This window comes from Lissotriton vulgaris, chromosome 11, assembly GCF_964263255.1.
Source record: "Lissotriton vulgaris chromosome 11, aLisVul1.2, whole genome shotgun sequence".
Taxonomy (NCBI): Eukaryota; Metazoa; Chordata; class Amphibia; order Caudata; family Salamandridae; genus Lissotriton; species Lissotriton vulgaris.
In genome coordinates, this window is record NC_141699.1 from 724135469 (window position 1) to 724147736 (window position 12268).

The 12268-nt window shown below is 45.6% G+C and overlaps 1 protein-coding gene across 2 annotated transcripts in view; it reads right to left on the reverse strand.

Annotated features, from left to right (window-relative positions):
• LOC147683385 (glypican-5-like) overlaps positions 1-12268 on the reverse strand; it is a 1567690-nt gene that overhangs the window by 1131030 nt on the left and 424392 nt on the right. The gene's annotated exons all lie outside the window — the stretch shown is intronic.

Genomic DNA, 12268 nt, shown 5'->3' on the forward strand with positions numbered 1-12268 from the left:
GTGGAGTTCGTAATGAAAAACTCCCAGACCATACTCTTTTATGGCTTTACTTCGCTTACAATGCCTAAGAATGGACTTAGACACTGTAGGGGTACAGTGCTCATGCAACTGTACCCTCACCAGTGGTATTCTGCACCCAGCTAGAGGGGTGTCTTACCTATACTATAGGCAGTGGGTTGAAGGCATGGCACACAGGAATGTGTGGCATGTCGACTCTTCACTTTTCTCTGCACCAAAACATGCAGCTTGCAATGGCAGTGTGTGTTTTAAGGTACAGAACACATTATGTGTCACAATAAGGGCTGCAGCCCTTAGAGGCCTTCCCTGGTCACAGTACCCTTGGTACCCATGGTACCTTTTACAAGGGACTTACATGTGGCCAGAGAGGTGCCAATTGGGGACACAAAGTAGAGTTTTTTGAAAGAACACAGGCCCTGAGAACCTGATTGGCAGGGACCCAAGGCACTTCAAGTCAAAGTGCATCAGCTATCTGGCAAAAAGTGTTGGGGTTACTGAAATAGAAACCCAGCTTCCTATAACAGGCCACCAACATTCTCCTGCATGGAATGCGTGTCACACTCAATTGAAGCGATTTGCTGCCATCTCACACCACAAAGTACTCTTCCGAGCAGTACTAAAAACTACTTTCAGAGCATGGGGATGTTTCACTAAAGTACTGTGTATCTTGCCTTTAAATCAGGGTGCTGAGTGATGGCTCGATCACAAGCTTTTCCATTAGGGTAGCAACTTCGAGAGTGCAAAACTCAAACTGTCTGGTAAGGTGACACCCCCGCCTGTGAGACAAACTACCATTAAACCCTGGGCTCTGAAGTGTGGTAAACATCAAAGGGCCATGGAGGGAGGCAGAGGGCAAGTGGAGGCTGGAGGCATCTCATACCCCTAGCCACCGGGACCCAGTGTGGGGCAAACTGCCCATCATGTCTGCTTCCGAACTAACTCATGTACACTCCATGAATAGCAGGATTTAGGATGAAGGGGTGGCACCCACCATGCCTTGCCATTGCCACAATTGGAGTGCATGTATGTTGTCGTCAGGGAAGATGGCCAATGCTCCCGTATGGGCATATGTGTGTTTTGCTAAACCTTGGCCAGTGACTAGGCTTGGTGAATTAAATCCCAATTTGAAATCACTTTCGTTTTGGTCTGTCTCATAAAAGGAAATAGCAAACATTATTCATGAGGCAGGGTTTGTCCAAGCAGAAGTCTGTACATCTTTTTTCGCTTACAAAGAATGCCTTTGAAGAGGGTGCCTAGAGTTTTTTACACTAATCAGAGCACCCGCCACTAGGTATCATTGGGGTTACTGTAGAGCAAAAATGTGCTGTCATGTTGCCAAATCGTGCCTGAGTAAAGTAGAGGTACCTGGTACGAAGCCAGGACTTTTAAATGGTGGTTCCCTTATTGCACACTGGCCTTTTTTGTGTGTACACAAGGTATTTGAAGATGTCTGCATAGACCCTTTTGGGCTCAGTAACAGAGGTTCGAACATCACCGTGTGCCCTCCCCTCTGTGAAGCATGCAGTAAACAATGGGAGAAGGGGTCATCTTCTCTTGAACGACGAACTAGTGCAGCGGTGCCCGACCCCACCGTTGGGTGACCTTCGGAAACACCTCCAGTATAACTGGAAGGTCATCGGGTGGGGGAGGGGCAACATGGGGTGAATGCCCTAATTGCTCCAGGTTAGACCCGAGCCAAGTGCAAAAGGCATGCACCAGACAGGCTTGCTCACCCACCCTGTCTCTTACTGCAGGTCTCCACACATACAACCAACTCTGTCCCAGCTCTTCGTGTTTTCCAGTGGCAACAGCAGACTAGGCATAGCCCATCTTACATCACCCCTGGTGGCAGGGCATGGACCAGTCAGCCTGGTGCCAACAAGTGCCGGCTTTGAGAACAGCTGCAAGAGGATTTATTTAATATTTGTGAGTAACGTCTGGATGGTGCAAACACACATCATCTCCGTTTCTGAATATTTATGACAGTGAAGAATCATTTTGGAACCATGAACTATTATTCCAGCTATGGCTGTCTGGGAGGGGTGCAGGTATTTTTGCACCTGCCACTTACGTCCCCTCCTTGGCGAACATCACTAAGGGCCAGATGTACGACGTGATTTTGCCTGCACAAACGGGTTTCCGAACCCGTTTCTGCATGCAAAATCACTGATGGCCATGTACGAGTCCTAAATAGCGAGTCAAAATGTATTTGCGACTCGCTATTTGAAGATTGGGAGTCGCAATTAGGAAGGGGCGTTCCCTTCCTAATTGCGGCCGCAATGCTATGTGCAAAGGTTTTGTAATCGCAATTGCGGTCGCAATACACTCACAAATTACCACCCTCTTCAAGACACAGATCTGGGTTGAATCCATCACCATTCTTTAGCCCACTTTCCACCCCAGTTCAGACATAGCTATATGCAAATCAGTCTTGACCCTGTGCCTCATGGGAACAGTCCAGCCCGAACTGCCAAGCCATGTCATCCCTGGACCGGAAACAAGCATTCTGGGACCGGTTTCTGGGTAACACCCGTCATCAGCCCGGTTAGCTTGAATCCAGTGGCAAAGTGAGCAAGGGACCCACGTCTGGGCATACCCTGCCAACTTAGGGGGAATAACACTGTTGTAAATTTCATTTAGCGCCTCACAATTTGCGACTAACAATGAGTCGCAAATTGCAAGGCGCTAAATGAAAGGGTCGTACATCTGGCCCATAGTCACTTTATTACTGATTGTTCACACAGCCCACACCGCAAGAGGAATGTACTCTTAGCCCAGAAAAGTGAGTTGATACTATTTTTTTCCTTCACAGCACTCATTTCATCGACCTTGACATGATAAAAGAATGAGTTTTCCTTGTTGCCATTTGAAACTCTGCCCTGCTAGATACCCGGACATCCCTGCTTCACAAGTTCACACAGAGATCCGGCTGTGTCATGGTTGCAGAAGGTGGAGTGTTATTGTGTTACTCTGTCACCATCACTCACACCATTTCACAAGTTTGCACCTGGAATCCCAGGATGGAACTCAGGGCGCAGTCTTGTGCTCGCATGTGTTCCTTGCAAATTGTTACAGTGCCATTGTGGGCATGCTTGCTGTAGTTTTGTGTGTTTGCTAGAGGAGAGGAGTGCTTGTCATTGGAGGGTAGACTATGTTCTTACCATGGGGGATTGCACGCATCTATGGAGCTTGCTTTTTATGCGGGGTGTGTGGATACTGAGCGTAATGTGCTAGCCATTGCTAATGATGAGGGGGGGCACCAGTAAACTCTGTCGCAATGCACTGGGCAGAGACTTTTAACAAACTTCACAAACTGCCAAAAACTCTGCAAACTCCTTCATTGGAGTAGAGTTGACTGCCCACCCTTACCTGTGCCCTTTGCCTGTACATTAAATGTTACTGGTGGGCCTGCAGCACTGATTGTGCGACCCACACAAGTAGCTCTTTAAATATGTCTCAGGCCTGCCATTGTAGAGCCTGTGTGCAGTTTTACTGCAATGTCGACTTGGCATTTAAAGCCCCTGTCAAGCCTTAAACTCCCCTTTTATTACATATAGGTCACCCCTCAATTAGGTCATAGGTAGCCCATAGAGCAGGGTGCTGTGTAAATAAAAGCAAGGACATTTACTTTTAAGTTTTGCAAGTAGTGAAAAAAAAAGTAATTTTTTTTTCACTACTGTGAGGCCTACTGTTCTCAAAGGTTAACATTGGGAATTCCTTATTACACTTTTAAGCTGTCATTCCTCATTGAGAAGGAGTAGCTCTATCACGTTTCATATCATTGGAATTGTAACGATAAATCCTCTTGTAAAGTTGGATTTAACATTATTCTTTTACAAATACCCCTTTTAGAAAGTTAGTGTTTCCCTGCTCTTAAAGCTCTCTGTGGCTGCTGCATGCCACCTGTCTCCAATACACGTTTTGGGTGGGTGACAGCTTGATTTTGTGCATTCCTTCTAGATAGCCACACACAAATGAAGGTTAGATGTGCCCATCTCCATCCTGATGGCTCATCATGGTCAGGATGGGAGGGAGGAGCTGACACCCCTGAATAGGCATTGTCCTGTGCCCACACAAAGGGTTGATTACCCCCCTGTAGTGAGTCTGGAGCCAGGCCTAGGAGGAAAGGCCTCTGTGCACTTCAAAGATTCTTCATAAAAAGTCACCCCCAATTCAAAGGCACAACTGGATATAAGTACTGGGTCTCTGACCACACCAAAGCAGATACTTCTGAACCTGCAAAGAATCTCTGTCAGACGAACAGCTGTCCTGCTATAAGGATTGTCACTCTGCTGGACTGTTGCTCTGGAAGAACTGTTTTTCTGCTGTGCTGTCATGCTACCTGCTGCCCTCTGACCCTGCGGAGGAAGAGCTGTACTCTGCCTTAAACCCAGAGTGATCTTCAAGGGATTGTTGTCTTGCCTTCTGTTTCCTGAGACTCAGAGATATGAAAGTCTCACAACCTGCTCTTAGGACTGGTCCATTGGAAGTGGACCTAGGTGCTTGCTCCAGTGAATTTGATGCACCTCCAGTGTGTAGCATAACCTGTGTATTGACCCTGCTGCAGGAGCAGAATAGGCGCATTACAGTTGGAACCAGTGAATCTCCTTCAAGAATCAACACATCGGAACCAACACATCATCGCTGATGCAGCGCGGGAACATCGAAGCATCCCCTCGACTGCGTGGAGAAACCCAGAGCAGCCTCTATGGACCCAATGCATTTGGCTTGGTGCAGCACCTTCGGAACCGCGCATTGCCGCCACTATGTGATAAAAACTGTTGCATCACTGTTTTCATGCAGCGATGCAACAGGCACCCAATTCCCAACATATGGCATGCATCCGTGAAGTAAGAACACAAAACATGCATCTTTCAAAATGCATCACCTCAACTGCAGGATTGACATCGACGCATCGCTCAGCTGCGCCCCGCATCTCGCTGTTGCGACCATGATCAAAGTACTTTCTTCAGCGGGCCTTGCATGGTTCCTGTATCTGGCCCGCGCTCAATAACTGTCAGCCTGAACTCTTGACTTTGCCCAGTCCAGAATGACCAGAAAACTCCTATAGGCGCTTATTGCTTCTAAGCACTATTTTTACATTAAAGGCCATATGTAGGTAATCTACATTTACCGATTCTAAAATACCGAATTTTACCGATTCGGTATTTTAGAATTGGTAAATGCTATGTAGGAAAAAATTTGGTAAATGTTACCGAATCGGTAAAAATTCGGTAATTACCGATTCGGTAATTCCTATTCATTCCTATGGGCCTGGAGGTCCATAGGAATGAATGAGAATTACCGAATCGGTAAATACCGAATCGGTAATAGGGGGAAGACTTACAAGGGTGGCATGTATGTCTGCCACATGGCACTTTTGGAAAAGCTCAAATTTGCTTTTTCAAAGGTTTTCGATATTTACCACCAACTTGCAGTTGGTGGTAAATATCAAATCCTTAAATGAAAAATGCACTCTCTTGAGTGCTCCCTACATTAAGGATTCGGTAATTTACCGAATCGGTATTTAAGAATTCGGAAATTTGCCGATTCCTTAAATTACCATTCGGTAAATTACCGAATCCTTAAACCTGCCTCCTACATCTCAAATGCCCAATACCGGTTGGTAACGGCCGAAGTTCGGTACTTTCGGCCGTTACCGACCGGTATTGGGCTACCTACATCTGGCCCTTAATCTTTAAAAATTCATATCCCAACTTCTACTCATTAGATTTCTGTCATTTTGGCCGATACTTACTTATATTAATCATATCTATTTGTCTAACTTGGTGTGGAGTCTTTTTTTGCTGTTTTATTGTGTGTTATTATGCACAAATACTTTACACATTTCCTCCTAAGTTAGACCTGCTTGCTCAGTGCTAGGCTGCCAGAGGGTGAGCACAGGATAATTTATAGTGTGTGACTGACTTACCCTGATTAGGACTGTGGTCGTTAATTAGACAGGGTGCATAGCTCTGCCAACTATAGACCCAGGGCCATATTTATGAGGCCTTGCATCACTTTTACACGAGTGTGCATTCTTTTTTGTGACCCAACAGTGGCGTAAATAATGCCCCATGTTCTGCCATATTTACAAAGTGACTTTGTAAACCCCTGCGCCACATTATACCTGCACCAGGTATAATGAATGCAGGGTGGTCGTTCCCACACAAAAAGCCTTGTAGAAGTGGCACCTTGAAGTCTATGAGATTTCAGTGCGCCACTTCTAGGACGCCATTGCGTCACTATCTTCCACCTGTCTCACAGAAGGCGTAAGACTGACGTAGTGCTATAAAAATAGCCCGCCACCCTGCATTGACGGGAGTTGCATCCGCTTTGCGCCGACAGCTACGTCAGTAATACTGACTTATCTGTCATTCCTTGCAACATGATTCCTCATACAGTAAATAAGATGTATCAATCATGTTGGAAGAGGACGCAATGAAAACTGTTGCATCGCTGTTTTCATGCAGCGATGAGCTAGTTTTCATAAATAAGGCCCCCAAGCCCCACTATATGGCATGCATCTGTGAAGTAAGAACACAAAACATGCATCTTTCAAAATAGTTAATTTAAGTTTTAAATCATATACCCTGGACCACAGCAGCGTTTCCATTGGCCCAATGCCAATGTGGCTGTTCCCTGGCCTCATGGCATTACACTCAACTTTTTAATCATCCTAAAGCCTGCCTTGCTTTTTGTCCCAGTCTTCTGTGATTCCCACTCTTTCCGGGTCTCATCGGTGACAAATATGCCCGAAGTAAAGTTCACTTTGCTTTTTTCTATTCCAGACGTAAGGTACTGTCTGACATTATGTTACATCTTCCTGACCTTGCTGCTACTTTTTTTCGCACGCTGCTGGTAATAAACTGTTGTGAGCCATTTATTCAAGTCCCACATTCATTTTAGAGGCCCTCCTCTTCCTATTCAGACCATTGTCTGGCCTTGCCTAGTAAGAAGGTCTGTTGTAGGGCTTGTTCACTGCTTCCAAAACGCTGCTTTTATCCATCTGTCAATCCCTTCTCCAATTTCCCTAAACATAAGCTCGTAAAGACCTGTACTCTAGGCTCTGATAGGAATTTGTAGAACGCTCTCTGACCATTGCCACACACAAATAGCTTTTCATACTACACGGGCGACCACATCTTCACAAGAATCACATATGCCTGAAAGGAGGAAAAGGAGACAGGAAGGACAAAGATGTGAGGAGATAAAATGGAGGCATGACATGAGAGGGAGAGTGAAAGTAGATGAGCAGTGTGATAGGAAAGCCGAAATAAACATAGGTTGGAGGATGATGGTAAAGGGATGAGAAGGTCAAAAAGAAAATGGAGTCAGGGAGAGGGTAGGAGAGAAAGAGAGATGAAAGGAGAGAGGGAGAAGGCGGTATGAGGTAGGAAAGAGGAAAATGGAAAGGCAATGAGAGCTAGATAAGTAGAGTTGAAGGAGAAGATGGCGAGGAGAAGAAAGCAGGAAAAAGAACTGAGAACGTGACCGCAACAGAGGGATAAGAAGAAGGACAAAAGGAACGGTGGTGTGTGTGAAAGAGAATGAATCACAGAATTGCAAAAGTTGTAAAGTGAAGTATATGGGTGCAGAGAAAATAAACAAGCATTTGCAATGCAATCGGTCTCACCTTTGGGACCTTATATGTCTTTAGCTATGCAGTACATTAGCCTGGGTGCTGAAACATCTACTGTTCTTTAACATGGAAGGAAAGTAAGCACCAAGCTGCGTGACACACCAGGTATGGGAACACATGGAGAGAAATATTGCCTTTCCACAGGAAATGGTATAGTCCAAAGCTCTGTTTTTAATATAAAATCAGGGCCTTTGGTGGTCATATCACTGAAAATACAATGTTTGAAAAAAATATAATTGTCTACGGGTGCTTGTGGAAGACAATTTCTGTGGACTGGAATCAAGAGAATGCTAAAGTGATTCTGGTATTTTACTGACCTCTTCTGGTCGTTTTCTATCAAGACAGTTTAATAGAGGCAGTTGAACTGAAAAAAAGTCCCTAAGCGGAAGCAGACAAGTCCTAGGGCTGATCTCCAGAGCCCACAAAGTACATATACATAAGTATATAATAAGTATATACTGAAGTATATGCAATAGGTCTTGAATGCTCTACCTAAAAAAGGAGGGTAAGAAATTAAAGAGGAGAGAAAGGAGGCGATGCAGGGATGGGTGAATGAGAAAGCAACATATGGAGAGGCAGTGTTGAGTTATTCCCATCTGTAACAAAAAGGAAAGATAGATAGTGCTGTATTCATATTTCCATAGTTCCCTTGCAGCCCAGCAGTTTAAGAAGCTTATTTATAGTGAGGGGTGAGCAAGCCAAAAGCTTCACAGGAAGAGCCAAGCCAAATCTGAGCCAAGGGTCAGGCTCAGATCCAGGGCCGATTTTAGTGCTGGTGGTGCCCGGTGCAAAAATCATTTGGGCTCCAGCCCAATGGCCTCCTCCCCAAATTCCCTCACTACCACCCAGCAAAAGTTCCCCTCATCTCTCCATTGCCACTCTCTCGCATATATTTAATTTGTTTTAAAGCGCTGTTAAGGCTGGCTTTATTAATCCACTCAGCTATCCACATAAAATACACATCTGTTCTTTGCAGCAGGCCTATTAACCCTTTGTGCTACTTTATGGTGAGTCAAAATTGCCGCTAGACAAAACTCTTATCTCTATCAGGGGTGCACTGACATCAAGGGGGGCACTGTGTTTAGCAATAATATATTATTTAAAAGTACCTGCAGCAGTGTTACTTGTGCATCCAGCTTTCAGACAGCAATAAAAATGTTAAGATAACTTTTGTGATTAATGTTTCTGCTAGAGAGAGGAAGCTGGTCCCTGAGCCTTCTTGGAACCCGGGGACAAAATCTAAGGGAAAGGGGCATGAGTCCCGAAGCCTCTTTAGGCCACGGAACACCCATCCCCCGGGCCCTCTATTTTTTAATGGGAAGGGGCCCACATGGTCCCACCCAAACCTTTTTAGACTCCCAGGACGCAGGATTATCATGCTCCCATCCGCAGAGAATGGACTTAATGTTGGCTCTCACTTGGTGGGAGTTTTGAAATTGCTCCGACCAAGCGAAAAACAACACTGGTTTCCCTGCCCGCACCAGTGCAGGCATTGAAACTGCTATATCCCGGGGTTGGGCACCACTCCAGTCTATGCCACTCCACTCAAAGGTATAGCACTCTACGCCACTCCATTCTACACCACTACACTCTATGCCGCTGCACTTTATGCTATTCTACCCAAAGCCCCGCCACTCTACCCCACTCCACTCAACGCCTCTCCACTCTATAATACTCAGTTGAATACCACTCTACACCAACCCACGGTACACCACTCCAGTCTATGCTACTCCACTTTATGTCACTCCACTCAATGCTACTCCACTCTGCACCACTCCACTCTAACTCAGTCCACTCTACGCTATTCCACTGTATGCCACTCCAATTTATGCCACTCCACTCTACATCACTCTGCTCTCCCCCACTCCACTTAACGCTATTCGACTTTACGCAACTCCACTTTATGCCAGTCTACTGTACGCCACTCCATTCTACACCACTCCACTCTACACTATTCCACTCTATGCTATTCTACTCTACTCCATTTGGCTCTAAACCACTCAGCGTCACTCCACACTGCACTATTCTACTGTATGCCACTCCAATCTATGCCATTCTGCTTTACGCTATTCGACTCTATGCCACTTCACTCTGCACAACTCCACCTTATACTATTCAACTCTATGCTTCTCTACTGACACCAAGCTACTGTATGCCACTCAATTCTATGCTACTCCACTCAAAGCTATTCCACTCTACTCCACTCAACTCTATGCCACTCTACGCCATTCCACTCTACGTGATTTAACTGTAAGCCACGCCACTCTACACCACTTTATTCTATGCTACTCCACCCTACGCTTCTTCACTCTATACAACTCCACTCTACACTATTCCACTCTATGCCACTCAACTCTATGCCACAATACGCCCAATGACACTATGCTATTCCACTCAACTTCACTCGACTCTAAGACACTCCACTCTATGCTATTCCACTGTATTTCACTCCCATCCATGCCATTCTGCTTTACGCTATTCCACGCTACGCTAATCCACTCTGCACCACTCCACTTTATGCCATTTCACTGTACGCCACTCCATTCTACAGAATTAGACTCTGCGCAGCTCCACTCTACTGACACCACACCACTGTACGCCACTACACTTAATGCCACTACACTCAAAGCTATTCCACTTTACACCACTCAACTCTGTGCCAGTCTACGCCATTCTACTCTATGCTATTCAACTGTATGACATTCCACTCTAAGCCACACCACTCTGTACTATTCCACTCAGTACCACTCCACTGTATGCCACTCCAATCTACACTCTTCCACTGTACGCCACTCCACTCTACACCACTCTATTCTATGCCACTGGACCTTACATTACTCCACTCTACGCCACTCCACTCTAAACTATTCCACTCTTTGCCACTCAAAGCTATGCCACAATACACAATACCACACTACTCTATTCTACTCTACACCACTAGACTCTATGCCACTCCGCTCAATGCTTTTCCATTGAACGCCACTCTACTGTACACTACTGCACTCCACGCCACTCCACTCTAAGTTATACCACTGTAGACCACTCCACTATACTCCACTGTACTCTATGGTACTCCATTGTACCACACCCACTCTAAGTCTCTAATCTACACTATTCCAATCTCTGCCACTACACTCTATGCCACTCTACTGTACACCACTCCACTCAATGGCCCTCCTCTCAACACCACTGCACTGTACACTATTCCACTATACGCTACTCCCTTGTATGCCACTCCAGTTCATGCTATTCCACTGTAAGCCACTCCACTGTTTGTGTAGTTTAAGTTTGGGTTGTAAAGAAAGAATAATGTAATTTTTTAGTAACCATAAGTAGGCATTAACCTTTTCTTTTGTTCATTAAATTTGTAATGTTTTCATTTTTTTTATGTTTTTGCAGCGTATCACAAAGTAAATCCATCATTGTCTTTGGTATACAGTAAAGTGCCATAGAGTAGAGTGGCGTAGAGAGAATATACCTAGAGAGAAGCTTTTAACCCCTCCCATGCCCATGACGAGCTCAGCTCGTCATGAGCCAGAGTGCTCCGGTGCTCATGACGAGCTGAGCTTGTCATGGCCCGTGGAATGCTCGCACGCTGGGCTAATTCCCCTGCTGTGCTGAGCATTCCATTAAACGGGTGTGGTCATGACGAGCTCAGCTCGTCATGAGCATGGGGGCGCTGTGCTCTCCCCCGCCCCCCAGCACAGCAGGGGAATAGCCCCAGCAGCCAAGGTGTTAATCCCCCTTCAGCAATTACTTGTTGGAAGTGTCAGTCAGATATTGGACCAGCCCAAAAGACAGTAAACAAATAGAGGAGCAAACAGTCAGCCTTCTTCACATGGACAACATATAAAGGTCACCAGGGGTCGTAGCTGCGACCCATAGCTTGCCCCTTGCAACTCTTAGAACTGCCTGTGTGACCCCTGAAGTCAGCGGTGAAGAAATCAGTGCAAGAAACACAGTTGCAACTCCTCCTTATGGACAAGGGTTGGGGCTCCACTCTCTTTGTTTTAGCAAAGTTTTTGTATTTCTTTAATAGTAAATACTGTTGTATTATTCACTATTAGTATAATAAAAAAATGAGTACAATTAGCTGGAACAAGACCTTCCCTGGCAACTGAGTTAAGTGAAAAAAGGCTTTTAGATGTATGTTGTATGCATGCTTGGGGGCGGGCGTGTATTTTCGTGAGAGAGTGTATGTAAGTGTGAATGTGTGTGCATGTGTGTGTGTGTGAGTGTAAAGGGTCAAAGGGACTGTGATGTCACTTCTGCTAACTTTTTGGTGAATTGATGTTCATGCTTCTTCAATGAATGCTTTGTTAGAGTTGTCGTTCACATTTTTAGCAAGTAGGGAGTTCAGGGACGCAGGTATAGCGACGAATTGGAGTGGGTGAGATTTTCCTCAAACTGGTGTTGGTCCTCTATCATAGACCAGTAGCTGGGGTTCAGGTCGGGGATGTGATCACTCAACCAATTATGATATCGAGAGGCACGCAGCAGGGCTGCCCTCTGTCCCTCACTGTTGTAAGCAATTGTAGCGGAACCTCTGGCTTGTGCACTGCATGAATACCACGGGCACAGAGGAATATGCTTTCCAAACTACAATCT